Here is a 20,000-nt window from a genome sequence, read left to right as displayed (position 1 = left end):
TTCTCCTCCTCCTTCTCATTCTCCTCCTTCTCCTTCTCCTTCTCATTCTCCTCCTTCTTATTCTCCTCCTCCTTCTCATTCTCCTCCTCCTTCTCATTCTCCTCCTCCTTCTCATTCTCCTCCTCCTTCTCATTCTCCTCCTCCTTCTCATTCTCCTCCTCCTTCTCATTCTCCTCCTCCTCCTCCTCCTCCTCCTCCTCTCCTCTCCTCCTCCTCCTCCTCCTCCTCCTCATTCTCCTCCTTCTTATTCTCCTCCTCCTTCTCATTCTCCTCCTCCTTCTCATTCTCCTCCTCCTCCTTATCATTCTCCTCCTTCTCCTTCTCCTTCTCTTCCTCCTCCTCCTCTTCCTCCTCTTCCTCTTCCTCCTCACTCTCCTCCTCCTCCTCCTCCTCCTCCTCCTCCTCATTTTTCTCCACCTCATTCTCCTTCTTCTCATTCTCCTCCTCCTCCTTCTCATTCTCCTCCTTCTTATTCTCTTCCTCCTTCTCCTTCCCCTACTTCTTCTCATTCTCCTACTCTTTCTCATTCTCCTCTTCCTCTTCCCCCCTCCTCCACCTCCACCTCCCCCTCCCCTCCTACCCCTCCTCTTTCTCATCTTCCTTCCTCCCTTACTTTCCTCTTTTATCTCCATGAGTCGCAGACCTGGCCTTCCCTGGAGTCTTTCAAACCTGGCCTTCCTTGGACTCTTTCTTGCGCCCTCAGCTTCTGGCCGGAACGATTCTGCCTTCATTACCATCCACCCCGAAGATCATAAACTGGCCTCTGGAGTCTGCAGACTCCTCTGCCGGATGCCTAGGAGGCTCTCTCCGTGATTATCTTCAGGGAAATAGTTACTTTCCAAGATCACCCAGACTTCCAACCACCACCACCCCACCCTCACCCCCCATTAGCATTTATAAATAGTCTTTCTTGAGACTGTACATTTCTTTTTGTGTCTTTTAGGTTGTATGTTTTCTTATTTGTCTGTTGGTTTATCAATTTGTTCATTAGTTTATTTCATTTATGTATTTATTTATCAAATTATCTATGTATTTATTTATTTATTCAATTACCTATGTATTTATTTACTTATTTATTTAATTGATTATTTATTTATATATTTTTTATTTACATATTTGTTTGTTTATTTTTCCATTTATTTATTTATCTATGATTTATTTTGTATCACGATCTTCTGTTTGTGGAATATCTGGAAATTATCTTGAAAAATACTCAAGGTATTATTCTTGGACAGTATTACTTCCTCTACTCGACTATTATAAAACAGTTTCTCTCATTATTCAATTTTAGTTTTACTTTTCTGCTTTTCATCTTTCGAATCATGATTTCCCTCCTTTCCTGTTATTGTTACTTATTTTATTTTTATCTTATTTTTATTTTATTTTATTTTTTATAATTATTTCACTTTTTCTATTTTTATCTCATTTATTTTATTTTATTTTTTATTTATTTTTTTTTTTTTTCACTTTTTTATTCTATTCTTTATTCTATCTTATTTCTTTTTATTTATTATATATCTATTTATTTGTTCTTCTACTCATTTAACGTCCTTTTTCCTCTTCTTTCCTCCGCTAGTTACCCAGTTTCCTTCCCCTCTTCCCCTCCCCTCCCTCCCCGTCCCTTTCCCCTTCCTTCTTACTCGTTAGAAAACCAGTTAATTTGTTTTAATTTGCTGCTCTATCACGCCGGTGGGCAGAAGTTGGGAGGAGAGTGAAAGGATAAAGTAAAAGTGTGAAGAAGTATGAGGGACGGAAAAGGGGGGAGAGGGAGAGAGTGTGGTACTGGTGGAGGTGGTGGTGGTGGGGGTGGTACTGGTGGAGGTGGTAGTGGTGGGGGTGGTGGTGGTGGTGGTAGTGGTGGTGGTAGTGGTGGTGGTGGTGATAGTGGTAACAATGAAGTTACTGGTGTTGACAATTATTGTGTTCTTTGTGTTGACAGACGTGGTTATGTCGATGTTCATTTCAGCAATTACGGTACAGTAGAAGGTTTTGAATCTACAATAATTATTACATCAAAGCTCACAACAACTGTTCACTATACAATTAACGGCTCTAAACAATTACATGAATATTGACCGTCAGACATATGACCGTCACAAACAAACAAACAAAAAATCAAACAATCAAACAAACAAGTCACAAGCGAGCAAATGTTAGATAAGTAAAGTAATTGGTGCGTTGTCATTCATTAGGAGTAAGTACTTGATACCTTTATCGATGGAGAGGTACTATGTACCCAACAAAATCCTTTTTTATTGACCGAAATAAAACAACAACACACTTTACTACAGAAGGAACTAATACGAAAATATCAATTAACTAGGATGAATTGAAAACGTGACTAAAAGCACTCAAATACTTTGATTCAAAATATCAATTTGTTGTCATTATATAATTGGTTATCGGTTATACATACTCTACTATGAGCTTACGTGACTCGACGTTCATGGCCGGCGAAAATGCACGAAGAAGAGGATCAAATTCCATATAACATAAGAAGAAAGAAGTCGAGGAAGAGATCAATAACTACACAAAGGGTCTTGATCCTTTAAATCCCCCTTCAACCCAAAATTCACCCATTAGACTTCATAAAACATATTAATCTTAAGAAAAACAAAACTCCTAAATTGCATAACCGTATTGGAAAAATCAAAATGGAAAGACCTCGTATATCTTTCGGCAGCAATGATAAGTACCATGCAAAAGGCGATTACAGAACTATTATGAGAGTGACGTTAAAGCACATATAAACCTCTGATATATTGGAAACAGCAACACACGCTATTTCACAAATGGTAGTAGAAATGCAGATGGATGTGTTTGATACGGTAATAGTATATACTATCTGTTGTATAGTAGCGTTGGTCATGTTTTGTTTTGAAACTATTTCATTTGTTTTATCTATCTTTAATTTTGTTTTGTATATTTATGCATTCATCTGTTTATCTTGATTTGTTGTTTTGTTTATTTTTATTTGCATGTAGTAGCGTTGGTCATGTTTTGTTTTGTAATTATTTGATTTGTTTTATCCATCTTTAATTTTGTTTTTGCACATTTATACATTCATCAATTTATTTTGATTTATTTTTTTTATTCTTATTTGTATGTTTATTTGTTTATTTCTATGTTTATAGTTTTGTCTTTATTTCTATTTTCATTTTTTCTATCAATTCATCTATTCATATATTCTCTTGCTTATCTACTTATCTTCATTTATTCATGTCAGCGAGAGTCTTGATCTTGGAAGTCCTTTAGAACTTGCATCTTTGTCTAATAAAATTTCACTGATTTCACGACGTTGTTTATGTGCGGCTTCAACATAAGAAAACACATATCGAGACCTGATCTGATGTCATTAATGATTTCCATATTGAGACCAAACCCTTGGAAATCATGAGATATAGCAAAGTACTGCACCATTTTCCGGGTTTCAAAACAGCTGTTTCGTTACAGTAAATTTCATCATGATTAATGTATTTCTTTAAAGAGAAATTAAGAGCGAGAGAGAGGGAGAGAGAGAGAGAGAGAGAGAGAGAGAGTGGGAGAGAGGTAGGGAGAAAGAGGGAGAGAGAAGGAGAGAGAAGAAGGGAGAGAGAGTGAATATGACCAAAAATAATTGAGACAAACAGAAAATTAAAAAAAAGTAGACTAAGCCAAATACAAGAGGTAGAGAACTGTAGGTAGGTACATAGGAATGTATACGAATACTTCCTATAGGTCCTGCATTGGGGCGTGCCCCGAACTCTTAAAGGTAAACATACGAAAAGTATAACCCCTTGAGAAGAAATGCACATTCTCCCACACCCTTCAAAAGCAACACACTACAAAAGAAACTTGCCTCAGGGCCACCACGCTGCCATAAAATTCTCTTGAAGTGTACTTGAACTTGCATTCTATTAAGAAAGAAAGAATGGAAGAAAGAGAGCGAAAGAATAAAAAAGAAAGAAAAACCTTGCAAGCACGTTACCTCATTCCCACCTCCACATTCCTTGGGGTCATCAGTGAGAGAAAGGACCAATTTGTTAGGGTCATATTCTAATAAATATATATTCATTCTAAAGGCTTATATATATATATATATATATATATATATATATATATATATATAATATATATATATATATGTATATATATATATATATATACACACACATACGAGTGCTATAACAAAGCATCTATAGCCACCATTTCTGAGGTCTTCAGTCCAGAAAATAACGAATGGCGTGACAGAAAGTAAAGAAAACGTAAAAGTTTGTTTTCAGCACTTCTTGTCATTTATTTCCTTAGTACGTTTCTTTACATGACCAATTCATATCTGCTGCTTCCTTACATGTATGTTTACTTTCCAAAGATGAGTTCTAATATAACAAAACCTAAATTGGGGGCAATATCCGTCGGAAGAGGTATTCACAGATAGAGTAAAGGAGTTGAGGAAGGAAGCAGAAGATAGGGATAATAGAAACGTAATTTCAGTATTTTATTTTAAACAGATATTAGTATCTAAGTATAAGAGAATACAGAGTGACTTGGTCCATAGGAATGTCACTGAACTCACTGAAGTTTTGTCTGAATAAAACGTATTGTCAATATTCGATATTGAGTAACTTATATTTTGTATAATTTTAGAGTAAGTTTCGGTACTTAGGGTTCAAAGGCTTTCTCTGACTACTAATTTAATCTAGTGACTTCTTTCGTAGATATCATTGGATTTTATATAGATGGAGGGAAACCGCCAGTATAAAAGGGTAGCCTACATTATGTTTATTACAATGATAAATTTGTTTTGTCAAACACAAAAAAAATATTTAAGATTTAGAGAGACCAGGCTACAAAATAATAATAATGTACAGGGTATTAATGATAGTGATAATAGTAATATGGATAATGATAATAAGGATGATATTGGTAATAATAATAATAATGTCATCAACATCATCATCGTCGTCGTCGTCATCGGCATCATCATCATCATCATCATCGGCATCATCATCATCATCAACATCATCATCATCATCATCATCATCATCGGCATCATCATCATCGGCATCATCATCATCATCATCATCGGCATCATCATCATCATCATCGTCATCATCATCATCATCGGCATCATCATCATCATCATCATCATCATCATCATCGATGTTGTTTTTACCATTATTATAATCATCGTTGCTATTATCGCTTTTATCATTACTTTTTATCATTATTATCATTATCATCATCATTATTATCAAATAAAAATCCAGATGAATGGTTTGCTTGGCAATGACCTCTGGTTAGCGACTTTTTTTTATAGATATGAAAAACCCTTTTGATCACAAAGCATTAAAACAAACGAGATTCGGTTCTTTGCTTGATCGAACCTCACGGTCGTCTCCCCCCGGTTGCTGCCCATCCGGTCGTGGTTGTGTTATGAGCGAGCCTCGCCCCCAACCTGGGACTCTTTGCCAAACTTTTCCTTCCGATAATTTCCTCTCTTCTGCTGAGTCCAAGAACAACTTTAATTCATTTTCATTTGTTTCCTCGGGGTCGCTTGTACCAGAACCCTATGCCATCAAAGAAGAAGAGGAGGAGGAGGAGGAGGAAGAGAAAGAGGAAGAAAAAAGAGATGGGGCAGTCACCGAATGGATCTTAGATCTTTACATCGAGATCTTGGGCTTGATCCAGGGACCGAGTGACAGTTCACAGGGTTGCACGCAATCAGCAGTAACATCACGTGCGTACATTCCAATGAGAATAGGCTAAGGTGCCTTATATTTATGATTTGTTTTCCCTAAACTTATTCCATTCTCTTCAAATCTTCGAAAATTCGAGTTTCATGGGAACCCCTTCATTTTTTTTCTTTCTTTAAGAACGGACCCCAGTTGGAAGGAGGTTTTGATGGAGCGAGACCCATTTGTTACCAAACCTCGCCCTCAGCTGAGAGAATTAGGTACATTTAACGTGAAATCAGGAAGAGCATATGGTCCGTACATTTTTTTTTAATAAATCAAAGAATTCAGGAAATCTGTTAAACAATACCGTCCTTTCAATCTATTAAACAGAGGGTTGGAAATAAAATTGTCTAATAAACCCAGAATACGTTTAAAAGTACCTAATCGTCTCTTAAGATTTGAGATATATTTTAATACCTTTAAGTAGGGTCTATCTCCCTCTACTTCATAGAATCACGGGGAATTAACAAGAATAAAAGATATTAAGATCGCCACCTCGCCAGAACAGTTTAGGCAGTAGTGACCGCGGCCATGAAGCTCAATATTGGTCAAAATTCGGTGCAGCGTATCATTCAGAGTACGAGAGTGAGAGTGAGCGAGAGCGAGCGAGCGTGAGTAAGCAAGAGTGAGCGAAAGTGAGAGATATTGAAAGTGTGCGAGAGTAAGAAAGAGTGAGCGAGAGTGAGAAATTGTGTGGGAGAGCGAGAGAGAGTGAGCGAGAGTGAGATCGAGAGAGAGAATGAGCGAGAGATAGAATGAGCGAAAGCGAGAGTGAGCGATAGTGAGAGAGCAGGAGTGATAGTGAGAGAGTGAGCGAGAGAGAGTGAGCGTGAGTGAGAAAGTGAGCGAGAGTGAGTGAGCGAGAGTGATCGAGAGAGAGCGAGGGTGAGCAAGAGTGATCGAGAGAGAGCGAGAGTGAGCAAGAGTAATCGAGAGAGAGCGAGAGTGATCCAGAGAGAGCGAGAGTGAGCAAGAGCCATAGTGAGCGAGAATGAGAGAGAAAAAAGAAAAAAGAGAGTCTTCGAAGCGCGCGCCACAATTTGTCGACGTCAAACGCCAATATCGTCCACGCCACTTCGGGTGACTCGGCTTCTCATCGACAACCTCATCTTCCTTCACCTTCGTGACACCAGACGATTCTTAATCATCTGAAGTACTGACTGAGGAGTAATCGAAGTCTGGATCTATCTCGTGTTCATTCCTTAAGTACATAAGATTGTATGTCATTAACTAAGACAAGAATCTTAAAGGTGAAGGTTTACACATAACTGAATAAAACAATTTGACGATAACCAAAATAAAAGGATAGTAAATGTTATTAGTTGTACAGTGAGTTAAGAGCACTAGATTTTATACACGACATGAGAACGTAGATACAAAACGAAATTAAATAGATAAATAAAAAACTAAATAAAACTATCATCGTTTCCACCATTGTCTCGTAACACCAAAGAACTCTTCTGTTTGTCATAAATTTTCATATCTGCCCACAACTTCATTTCACGCATCTTCACGACGTCATTACTGTTTCAAACATATTAGTGTGACATTTATTTTCCAATTATTAATGCCTGTCCAGTCTGTAGTATGTATGTATGCATCTATGAATATGGATATGTATGTATGCATGTTTATATGTATATGTAGGCACATATAAGTATATGTATGTAGGCACGAGTGTATATATATATATATATATATATATATCATATACAGTATAGATACACGTATGTATGTATGCAGGCAGGTGTATACATGACCATTGATGTATATGCATCTCCACAAATACACGAGTATATTGTTCATGAACGCATTCATATTCATCATTTGTGTGAAAGATTTGTTAATGCATACAGACAGAGCAACGGCTCGGTTGCAGTAGTCCCATACTTATCCTCCACAACTGAGGTTGCAGAAACTTTGAAATATGGTCTCCATTTACACTTGACGTAATGGCAGTCTATTTCAAATACAGTAATGTCATCATAATTTTGCGTTGATATATATCATGTCCGTACCCTGACCTATTCCATATATATAGTAATGTCATCATATTTCTTCTTGACATATAACATTTTGGTACCCTTTAGACTTGAGCTTCTGCTCTCTGAGGGAGAATGGTAATAGTAGCAGCGAGTTATGCAGAAGCCAAGAGAGCCTTGAGGTATGTTGTGGACTACCAGAAGGTCCTCTGGTGCAGACAGAAACTACAAGAAGCTTAACACCAAGAGGACCTTGAGGTAGGTTGTTACCAGAAGGACCTCTTAAGATTATAAGAAGCTTAACACCAAGAGGTAGAACCTTGAGGTAGGTTATATACTACCAGAGGGTCCACTGGTGCAGCCGAAGACAATAAGGTGACCAGGTTCACCCGCAACATTCCTGGAATGTCCCTGGAACGTTAAGTAATGTTCTTCTCCTCTGGAGATTACAAGAAACTAAACACCAAGAGATAGAACCTTGAGGTAGGTTATATACTACCAGAGGGTCCACTGGTGCAGCCGAAGACAATAAGGTGACCAGGTTCACCCGCGACATTCCTGGAATGTCCCTGGAACGTTAAGTAATGTTCTTCGTCACGAGGAAGCGAGTCAACAGAACGACCTCTTCCCGCTCTGTCCTGGACACAGGGGTGATCTGGAAGAGAGTCTCAGGCGGGAAGAGAATGTATTGAGTGAGAGGATATATGAAGTGAAGGGGTCAGCGGAAGAGAGAAGGGGAAACGGATGAGAAGATGGTAGGAATTTGACAAAGAAGGAGGAAAGAGGGCTATGAAGAAAGGATAAAGGATATTTGAAACAGAGGAAGCTATTGGGAAGCGAGGAGCGTCGTGATGCAGGAATATCGTATATTACAAAATTGTTAAAAGAGATCGTAAAAGTTGGGGGAAGGGAATGGTTGAGATGGAGGACAACTTTGGAGAGAGTAAGGATGAGAAGAAGAGTAAGATCTGAATGTCTGGTGTTGGGAAGAGGAAGAGGAAAACCCTAAAAATAATAATAAAATTAAAGGTAATAAGAATATATATATATATATATATATACATATATATATATATATATACATATATATATGTATATATATATATATATATATATATACATACATATATATGTATATATATATACATATATCTATATCTACTAATATATATATCTATATATATATCTATATATATATATATATATATACATATATATATATATATATACATATATATATACATACATACCGGGTATATGTAAAGATATATAACGACATAAGGTTTTTGTCCCAAGGGTAAGGCCTGAAGCTATTTAAAAAACAAAACAAAATAATAAAATTTCAAGTAATAAAATAAGAATGAAAAAAATATATATAAAAAGATAGATAACGACACAAGGTTTTTGTCCGTGAGGATAGGACCTGAAACTATTGTAAAATTCCCCAAAATGATGATAAAATTAAAAGTAATAAGAATAAGAATGAAAAGATATATATAAAAAGATGAATAACGACACAAGGTTTTTGTTCGGAATGATAGGACCTGAAACTATTTTGAAAATTCCCAAAACAATAATAAAATTAAAATTAATAAAAATAAGAATGAAAAAAATATATATAAAAAGATAGCGACACAAGGTATGTGTCCATAAAAATAGAACCTGAAACTATTTTCGCGATGAAAACTCTATTCATACAACCAAAAAACACCAACGTTTTATCAGAATAAAAGAAATTCCAGCATTGCTACATATTCCTGTAACAACACCAAAACCTCTTCCTACTCTCATGCACAATCGGAAAAACAAAACCTTTCAGAAAACAAAATAGAGAAGGAAGACTGGAAGAGGCAAGGACGTAGCGAAGAAGAAGCGAAACAAGACACGAAATGAAAATAGTCCAAAAGAGGGGGAAGGAATTGGAGTCTGACATGGAGGAATGAGTTAAACAAGATGGCTTGGAATGAAAGAAGCCCAACAAGAATGACCTGGCCAAGACAAAGTACTGGAAATTTCTTCAAGAAGAGAATAAGGATGAGAATTAATTGGTATAATAGTCCTGGACGGGTTAAAGAAAATGGAGTTGAGGTCGGAGTGAAATGAAAAAGCGTTGCGTAATCGTGGATATGTTGGAAACGTCAAGATGATAGATGGGAAAGACAGGAGATATAGGGGGATATATAACACACGAACAAAAACATTTTCGAAAAGAAATTGATACTGGGAGATAGGATTCCATGAATACAATATTTCAGAATTTTTTTTTGCAAAAAAAACAAAAAAAAAAAAAGTACAGGAAGATTGGGAGTCTGCGCCAGTACCCAATCACCTCTGCAGAAATTGTCACCTTTGCCTTTCGTGTTTGGACATCCTAGATAACTTGAGTCATATGTGTAAAAGAGACATGAAATCAAGAAAGTAAAGAACAAGATGCAAGTACAAAATCTCTCTCTCATCAAAACAAACACAATTTATGTGTTGTTACTTCTGAATGTATTACGATAATTTTTAATCTATTTCCCTACCAATTTTTTTTTACATAATATTCACTAACACGTTTACAATGGTCTACATTCTTGTTTGTGCTAAATGATTTTATTAATTTAGGAAAACACATAATACCTTTTGTATGGTAAATGACATATTTATATGATTTTATTTTTATTGTTGATAGAAAATTTTGTGATTTAAAAAATTCCTGTTCAGTAAATAATTAAAACGTTATTTTCATTTGACTATTTTGACTAATGAAAACCTATTTCGATTGACATTGGGTGTCAATATTTTATGAGATTTCTTAGGCAACGTCAAACTATCTTATTCTTTAAAAATTAAAAAAGGACATAAACAAATGATAATGATAATGATAGCAATAATAATGATGAGAATGATGGTGGTAGTGATGGTGATGACGACGACGAAGACGACGAAGACGACGACGACGACGAAGACGACGATAAACTCATCTGCAAGAACCGTCCTTTTTTAAGTATTTTATTGCTAAAGGTCCACAATTTTATCTATCTGCTAAACGCCTACACGACACAACCTGACGTTATATAAAGGGGAAAGGAACCCTTTCGGTGCGTGTTACATTTCCCAGCGAGTTTGAATAACTAAAAATAGGACACAAATATTACTTTTTCTCTTCGAAATGAAAAACTAAAGTCTTACAAAAGCTTTTCCAAGAAACCCCGGGTATATAGGCAGACTTAGAAGAAGAATGTAAAATAAAGTTTGAAATATTCAGACCAATTAGTAAATCAAACAAGTTCTATGTTTGCTTGTCGTCAGAATAGATTACAATAATTGTAGTAAGAAAAAATAAACAAGAAAATGAAATAAAATACAAGCATCAGCATAAAAAATGACGAACGCACACACAAAAAAAATAAAATCTTTTTGACTTCCTACGGATCTGAAAATATGATATTGACTAAAGGCATGTTACCAACATGTCACAAACATGTTTCGGACTTGTCGCGAATATGTCGCTGACATGTCGCAGGTGTGTCACAAACCTGTTTCACACATGTTATGGACATATTATCATGTCACGGAAGTTTCAAGGACGTGTCAAGGACGTTTACCGGACGTGTCACGGACATGTCGCGGACATCTAACGGAAGTTTCATGGAGGTATCGCGGACGTGTAGCGGGCGTATCACGAACGTCTCGTTTACTTATCATGGACGTATCACGGACGTGTTGCGGACATGTCACGGAAGTTTAATGGACGTATCACGGACGTGTAGCGGACGTATCACGGACGTGTCACGAAACTTTCACGGACATGTCACGGACGTGTCACGGAAGTTTCATGAACGTGTCGCGGACGTGTCGGGAAGATATTGCTGACCTATGGACGTATCACTGAAGTGTCATGGATGTGTCACAGGTGAGTGATGGACATGTCACGGACGTTTCATGGACATGTCACGGACGTGTCACGGACATGTCACTAACGTTTCACGAACATACCACGAATATGTCCTGAACATGTAATCCCATATCAATAGGAATATATTTCTCAGACTCGATTTGAGGCAAACAATAGACTATTGTATTTATACGAGATTGGAGCCATGAAGTAGCCAGAACACAATTTTTTTTTATTTATCTATTTATTTACTTAATATGTTTATTTATTTATCTATTTATTTGTTGATTTATTTATCTAATTTATTCATTTATTTAATTAGATGATTTATTTACTTATTTATTTGTATTTATTTTGATAATTTTTTTTATTTATTCATCTATTTATTTATATGTTTATTTGTTTGTTTATTTATCTAATTTATTTATTATTATTATTATTATTATCATTATTATTATTATTATTATTATTATTATTATTATCATCAGTATTTTTATTTTTTATTATTTATTTATTTATTTATTTATTTTATTATTATTATTTTTTTTTTTGTACAACAAAAGGCAGGAAAGAAAACAAACAGCATTTAGGCTACCCCTCTGCCTCCAATTGAGCCCGGAAAAATGACACTTGATATCTATGTTATTTTGGGTACGATATGAGACATACCTATATTGCCATTGTTGAAAATCTGGAAAGTATACTTTGGAACTTTATTCTTTGATTACCTTCAGCGTCTGCAGAAAGGTGGTTCTACTTATCTGTTTATTCACTTATTTATTTATTTATTTATTTATCTATTCATTAATCTGTTTATTCATTTATTTATTCATTTATTTATTTGCTTGTTTATTTATTTGTTCACTTATCTAGTTTATTTTCTTATTTATTCATTTAATTATTTATTGTATTTATTCATGTTTACTTGTTTTTTTATTATTGGTATGTTGTTTATTATTATCATTATCTTACTCTTTATTTATTTACTTATTTATTCATCTGTATCTTTATTCTATTCATTTCATTATTATTATTTTATTTACCTTTATTTATTCTATTTGTTTATTTATTCATTATTTATTTATTTACTTATTTACTTATTCTATTTTTTGTTTATTTATTTATTATTTATTTATTTACTTATTTTCTTTTATTTTGTTTATTTATTTATTTTTCTATTTATCTATTTTATTTTATTTTATTTTTTCTAAGGAGGGGACAGGGGAGTTTCATTCTAATCTTGGTGGGCGGTGCTTCAGACTGCCAGGGCCCTGCGGGGTGCATTGCAATATGTCCCGCCACCGGAGCCTTCCCTTGCATATATGGACGAACCCGGCTCTGTTGCATAAGCATGAGGCGGTGCAAAACTCGAAATATGATATACGTCGGCATACACCTTTTCTCTCTCTCTCTCTCTCTCTCTCTCTCTCTCTCTCTCTCTCTCTCTCTCTCTCTCTGGTGGCGGAAATGTAAGAGCTTTGGTACATAGGGCTTCTTTTGTGTTGCCAAACATCGACTAGAATAAAGTTTGTAAAGTACATCGTTGCAGCAAGGGATTTTGTTGGGTTAATCTGAACGTCTTTCATGATGAATGATTACTTGTGGTTTTAAAATCGGTTAATTCTCAGTAGATGACACAGTGATGTGTCAATCACCATGATGGTGATGATGGAGCGAATTGTGAGTGCAATGCATTATTCATATCATGCTGTATGTTATGCATTATATGTGTTTCATATCACCCACGTCATGCATGTTATGCATTTTATGCATTGTGCATGTTAAGTCTTGTGCATGTTATGCATGTTATATATATATATCATACGTCATATGTGTTATGCGTGTTACACGCTATACGTGTTATGTGTTATAATGCATGGTATGCTACGCGTTATGCGTGGTATTCATATCATACGTTAGGTATGTTATATGTGATGCGTATTCTGTGTTATGTGTTATGCGTGTTGTTATGGGTCTGTGTTATGTGTTCTGCGTGTTATTATGGGTAGGCCGTTGATGCTGGTGTCCATAGTATAGATACAAAACACCAGTGACATCAGACGTGTTTAGTAAACATCAAAGACTGGACGGGTAACTACATACCTACACGAGCTCCGAAGAAAGCGGGAACGTAACTATCGGCCCTCCCAGATAAAAGTGATATATTTGCGCACCCGCAGAGATATGTCATTGTTTAACAATATATATTCATTCGTGGCTGTTTCCCTCGGCGTAACGTGATGTATGTGTTCTCAGACGATCATTTGTACCCAGAGATGCATGAAGGAGAGTACAGTTGCCAAGGAATGTATTGAGACATGTTTTGCTCTTGTACATCAACATACTACTTGTGATGATGAGTTTTGATACCTGTAACTATTCATTTACTTTGTTGATATTCAAGTGTTTTTTTTCTTTTGTATAAAAGTATACATCTCGTGTTTATAGTCATTGTGTAGTGGTTTAGGTTTGTTATTTTTTTTTTATTGAGTTATGTTATTATTTATATATCTTCGGAAGAATATTTGTACCCAATGGGTATGTTGCAGCTTACAAGATGATATGATATACGATTTTCATGAAGTATGTTTTTTTGTTGTTGTTTTTATTTTTTTCACTAAGAATTATGTATATTTTTCTTGGCAATATCTACCTTAAAACAAAACTTATTTTTTAGATTAATACAAATAAAGTATTCAGAAAAAAATGATACATTTATACAGCGAAAACTACAGCTTGGTTCAAAACGCTTACTTCCGGCTGCCTGCTCCTTAGCATAACTTTACGTTTGTGTGCTGCTGTGCGCTGGATGCAGAAAGATGCATGTAAAGCAGAGAATTATGGGTAATGGAATACATATGTACGCGATTAGGGCTCGTTTGTTAGGGGCGCTACGACCTTAGGTCTCTTGGGTACACGTTATTTCTCCGTTAGTAACGTTGAAGAATGTTCCTGTGTGACGATACGTTTCGCCTACACAGAATGTAAACGTTTCTTCTCGAACGTTAATTCGCTGACGAGGAATGATGTAGAAGGCTTGGATGGTCATTTGTAAGATAGTTCTCAACTCCAAATTAGTACATTCTATCCTCATTCTTTCTTTCTGGAATATTAACTTAAGGACATTCAATTCTTATGCGGTTTTTTTCCCTCTCTTTTTTCTTTTTTTTCAACTTCATTACTTTTTTACGCAGAAAAAAATCCTAAAAGTAAATAAAATTAAATAGAAAAAATATGAGAAAACTACTATATAAAGAACTTGTATTAAGTACCCACTAATGAAAAAATTATTCACATGATATTCATATACCATCCAGCACTCCTTTCCTCTCCAATTCCCATCAGCGACTGTAGTTACCAACCTCAACAGTCCAAACGCATATGATCAAAAGTGACGGCTTCGGCCGCAGCTACTCAGCGCCTCCAGGCGTAAGCTTCCCACATCTACATTGAACAACTTTTAATGGTATTACACGAAGACGCGCCTACCTGACTCCAAACCAATCACCTTTGCCCTATGTACTTGGGCATCCGAGGTATTTGGATATCATCAGAAAGCATTGAATGGATGTTGAGATTGATCCGCAATGAGTGAAACTTAAACCATGTAAACCATCAAAGGACGAGGTGGAAGAACGATCAAGAGAAAGAGAAGGACGGTTGCCAGCTGAAGAACGGAAACGAGTGCTCTACAGAATAGATAAATAAGATAAAAAAATAAATAAATAAATAAATAAATAAATAAGTAAATAAATAAAAGTGAATAAATAAATAAGTTAATAAATGAAAGTAAACGAATAGACAAATAAAAGTAAATAAATAAATATATGAAATAAATAAATAAAAATGAATAAATTGATAAATACAGCCAGAGCAGTAATACATCAAACGGATGCAAAAATATATATTTCGATGTTATTTAATAAATGTTTATGTAAACAAGTAAATAAATAAATTAAATATTTGGTTAGTCAATCAATTACATAGATAAATATATGAATAAAAAATATTGTAAGGAGACTATTTCAGGACCCATATTCGTCATTGCAAATCCATAACTGATGGTCACTTACCCCGGCTGTCCTAGTATAAAGGGCAAAGATTATGGTTATACATCCATAGATAAGAACCCACAATAACGGGCTGTTATATGCGTCTTAGGAATAGAACCCTGACTGAGTGAGAACGTGATTTATGAAGATTCTTAAAAAGGGAAGTCCATAAGAGGAGGTCTTGTTTCTTCAAGACTCCTTTGAGATCCATTCCCAACACCCAGATGGATATAACCATGTATCGTTAACCATAACGAAAACAAAATAGTATCCTATCGATTTAGAAGGCTCCAATAAACCAAAAGGAGTTTACTTGACCCTACACTCTCGTTCCCATGTAAATAAGAACGCAATTCCATTTCAAAAAAAAAAAAAAAAAAAAAAAAAAAAAAAAACATTTTGAAGACGGGGAGGGGTTAAGAATGTGGTGTGGTGGGTGAAGAGAGAGGGGGGAAGGGGGGAGAGGAGGGGGGAGGAGGAGGGAGGTCGGTGTTAAAGTGGATGGAGGGTGAAGCGGTCTTGGACCAGAGGAGTCTCAACTTCATCTCCGGAAGCTCCCCGAAGCCTACCAAAAGAGTCTTCGTTGGTTTAGGAGTCTCAGCTTTGGAGGATCCTGGACCACCGCCTAGGTGTCTTTCATCTATTCATTCTATTTATATGGGGGGACGGAGAGGGGGGGGTCGCCGATTTAATGAAGCGGCCTTGCTGTGGATGTGCTGTGTCCTGCGACACTGCTTCTGACCCAGGGCAGTGGACAGGGTGCAGGGATGACCCGTCATCTAGGAGGTGCTAAGATGGGAGGGAGGGTGGAGGGGTGTGGAGTGTTTTCGAGGATGGAATGGGTGGGAATGATTTTATGCCTTGTCCTTTTTGGCTACCTCCCTTGTAAGGGGGAAAAAGCCTTGGTATATGTATGTATGTATGTATTTATCTATCTTATCTATTCATTCTATTTTATCCGTTTATTTACTTATTCATTTACTTATTTCTACTTTGTTCTGTTAATCTTGTTTAATTAAATTTTTGTGTTATTAATTTATTTATCTATTTCTACACTTGTTTATCTATTATTGATTTATCTATTAGTTTTGCTTTATTCTATTTAATTTCATTGTATATATTCTTTATTACTATTATTCTGAACATCTGGATAGATGGGGTTAAAGGGGTATTGGAAAAATGGGGATGTCTGACAGAAGATAAGGTGAGTGGAGAATGGTTGTGTGTGGATGATGCTGTGATGCATGGGAGGGAGTGGGTGAGGGATTGGGGGGTCTTAGGGAGTACGAGTGAATGATATTTTGACGCAGCTCGAAGGGATTTCTCCCCGTCTTCTCTTTCTCTGCATGAGGGGACGGAGAGGGGAAGGGTCGCCGATTAAATGAAGCGGCCTTGCTGTGGATGTACTGTGTCTTGATGCATTGCTTCTGACCCAAGATAGTAAGCGAGATGCAAGGATGACCCGTCATCCAGGAGGAGCCAAGAAAAGAGGGAGTCACTGTGCTGAAGAGCTTCTACCATCCAAGTGGGTTGAAATAATACCGTACTTGAAAAAAAAATCAGTCACACATTCGGTAAATAGTATGATTTTTTTCACCATCCTAGTGAGTTGGAATAATACTTTTAAAAAATCAGTCACACATTCGGTATATAGATTTTTTTTTTTTTTTTTTTTTTTTATGAGGAGGTAACTTTGGGTACCAGGTCTCATTCTGTATCGGAAAGCTCCTGCCACTTTGCTTTTTTCCAGTTAATTTTTCCTCTCTCTCTCTCTCTCTCTTTCTCTTTTTCTCTTTCCTGTCTCTTTCTTCTCTTCTCTCTCTCTCTCTCTCTTTTTCTCTGTCTCTCTTTCTCTCTCTAACTTTTTCTCTTTTTCTCTCTCTTCTCTCTCTCTCTGTCTCATTCTCTCTCTCCCTCTCTCTCTTTCTATGTGCAGATATTATGAATATGCAACGTCATCAAAACATTAAGTAATTACGATGACTGAACCACTCGTAATGTTTCATTTGTTTCCTTGTACTTATTGGGTTCATATCTTTTATTTGGTTACTTATACATCTAATATGTTTATTCTTATTTCGATTTATGCACAGGAACAAAAAAAAATTGAAACTGTCTGAAGAAGAATTCTTGATCATTACCTCAAATACATTAAATACATGAATCGAAATATATTCCTTAAACCCTACAATATCTTCTACAAAACATTTCCAAAAAAATTCTTCACACTTTTATCATAAAAAAGAAATACTGGTACTCTGCGTACCGACAGATAAGTTGATGAAATTTTAAGTTAAAATCGACTCCACATTCTCAACTTGGGGAGCCGTATTAACGTGTTTCCATTTGCAAGTCCGCCCTGCCAATAAGGGACCCAAAAGTGGCAATCGATTAACTGTTTCCTCGAAGGACGCGATGTCGATGCTCCTCTACGAGAAACTTCCACGTTTTCTTCTCTCGTTTGGAAGAAATCCCAAAAACGTTTCTCTCCATGTTAACGCCCTACCACCTCGATTTAATGGTTGTCAGTAAGTTTCTCTCTCTCTCTCTCTCTCTCTCTCTCTCTCTCTCTCTCTCTCTCTCTCTCTCTCTCTCTCTCTCTCTCTCTCTTTCTGCCTGTCTCTATCTGTCTCTCTGCCTCTCTCTCTCTCTGCATGTGTGTGTGTGTGTGTGTGTGTAAGTGAGTGATTCACCATGATCTTGGATCACGTGTTGGACTCGTGATCGACAGCTATTTCACCTCCCGGAAGAGAGCTCAGAGCTCATATATGAGTGTGTGTGTGTGTGTGTGCGTGCATGTGTGTGTGTGTGCGTGTGTGTGTGTGTGTGTGTGTGTGTGTGTGTGTGTGTGTGTGTTTTCAATTTAATTTCATCAAATGTAGCAACAGTAGAAGATATATGTGTGTAATTTTGAACAGGCTCGGGTGTCCCCAAGAGGACAATTTTCCACCACATGGACCACTTTAGAAGAGGCGGACATGCATCTTGTGTCATGTGCCGTGAGGGTCCACGGATGTGTAAACGTTGCCTGACATTGTTGCTCTTATTGCAAGAGAGAGAGAGAGAGAGAGAGAGAGAGGTGAGAGAAAGAGACAGAGAGAGACAGACAGAGAGAGACAGATAGACAGACAGACAGACAGACAGAGGCACATAGAGAGAGACAGAGAGAGAGAGAGACAGACAGACAGACAGACAGACAGAAAGACGGACAGATAGACAGAAAGACAGACAGACAGAAATAAAGACAGAGAAACATAGACCTAGAGAGAGAGAGGAGAGAGAGAGAGAGAGAGAGAGAAGATAGATAGATAGATATAGAGAATTTTAATAAACCCTTTTGTTTTGATGTAATGACTTAATGTAATACATCATGCACCTAGATACCGCGAAAATAGACAAGCTTTGACGCATAACACTATTATACAGGAAAGCGTTGAACATAAGACAAGAGCGAATAGAAGAAAGCGTATGTAAAAGAAACCCAGGGCAGTTGGCTGATGCAGGCCTGACCCGACATCCATGAGGAGCTAAGATGGGAAGGGGGAAAGGATTGTGGAGAGGAGTGAAATGAGTGGGAATAGGTACGTGCCTCTGATTTAGCTACCTCTCATATAAGGGGGAAAAATCTTTTGGTATATAGATAGATATAGATAGACAAAATGTACACCAAAAGATTTTAGAAGTAACTAAAAGGAGATTATAATCTGTGTATAGATACAAATCGTATCCAGATTTCATATTTGTTTTTATTCATGGAAGTGACACCAGCATAGTAAATAATGTATACTTCATAACACAGTAAACGTTTGTGAACGTTTTCCGTCAAAACAAAATCAAGAAAAAAAAGAGAAAAAAGAAAATGTTTTAGCGTCAAATCATGTCAACAGAACCTGTTTTCTATGTTACGACAATGACAACCAGATAAAAAAAAAGAAAAAAAAAATACTGTTGTGACAAGACCAAACTAATCTGATAAGTTCTGAAAAAATCCGGCGTCATCTCTGAAAACCAGAAAAAAATAGATGATTATTACTCACTAGGCGAATAGAATTGTGTGTCACATAGAACATGGTAGGTTAGCTATGAAGGACAAGATTTCGTGAATTATTTACAATGACGAAAGAAAAAATGAACGAGAAAGGAGAAAAAAGGAAGAAAAAAAGAATTGAGGAAAAAAGAACAAACAAGGAAAGAATATAAAGTATAAAAGGGAAGAAAAAATGCCATGATAAAGATATATGTGAAAAAAGTGTTAAAGAAATAAATAATAAAATTTAATATATGATAAACTTCTATTATATACATATATATATTATATACATATATATGTACATATGTATATAATACATATATATATATATATATATAC

The sequence above is a fragment of the Oratosquilla oratoria genome, chromosome 32, assembly GCF_046742065.1.
Source record: "Oratosquilla oratoria isolate Oo_2021 chromosome 32, ASM4674206v1, whole genome shotgun sequence".
NCBI classification, from domain to species: Eukaryota; Metazoa; Arthropoda; class Malacostraca; order Stomatopoda; family Squillidae; genus Oratosquilla; species Oratosquilla oratoria.
Note: the sequence above shows the minus strand (reverse complement) of the source record.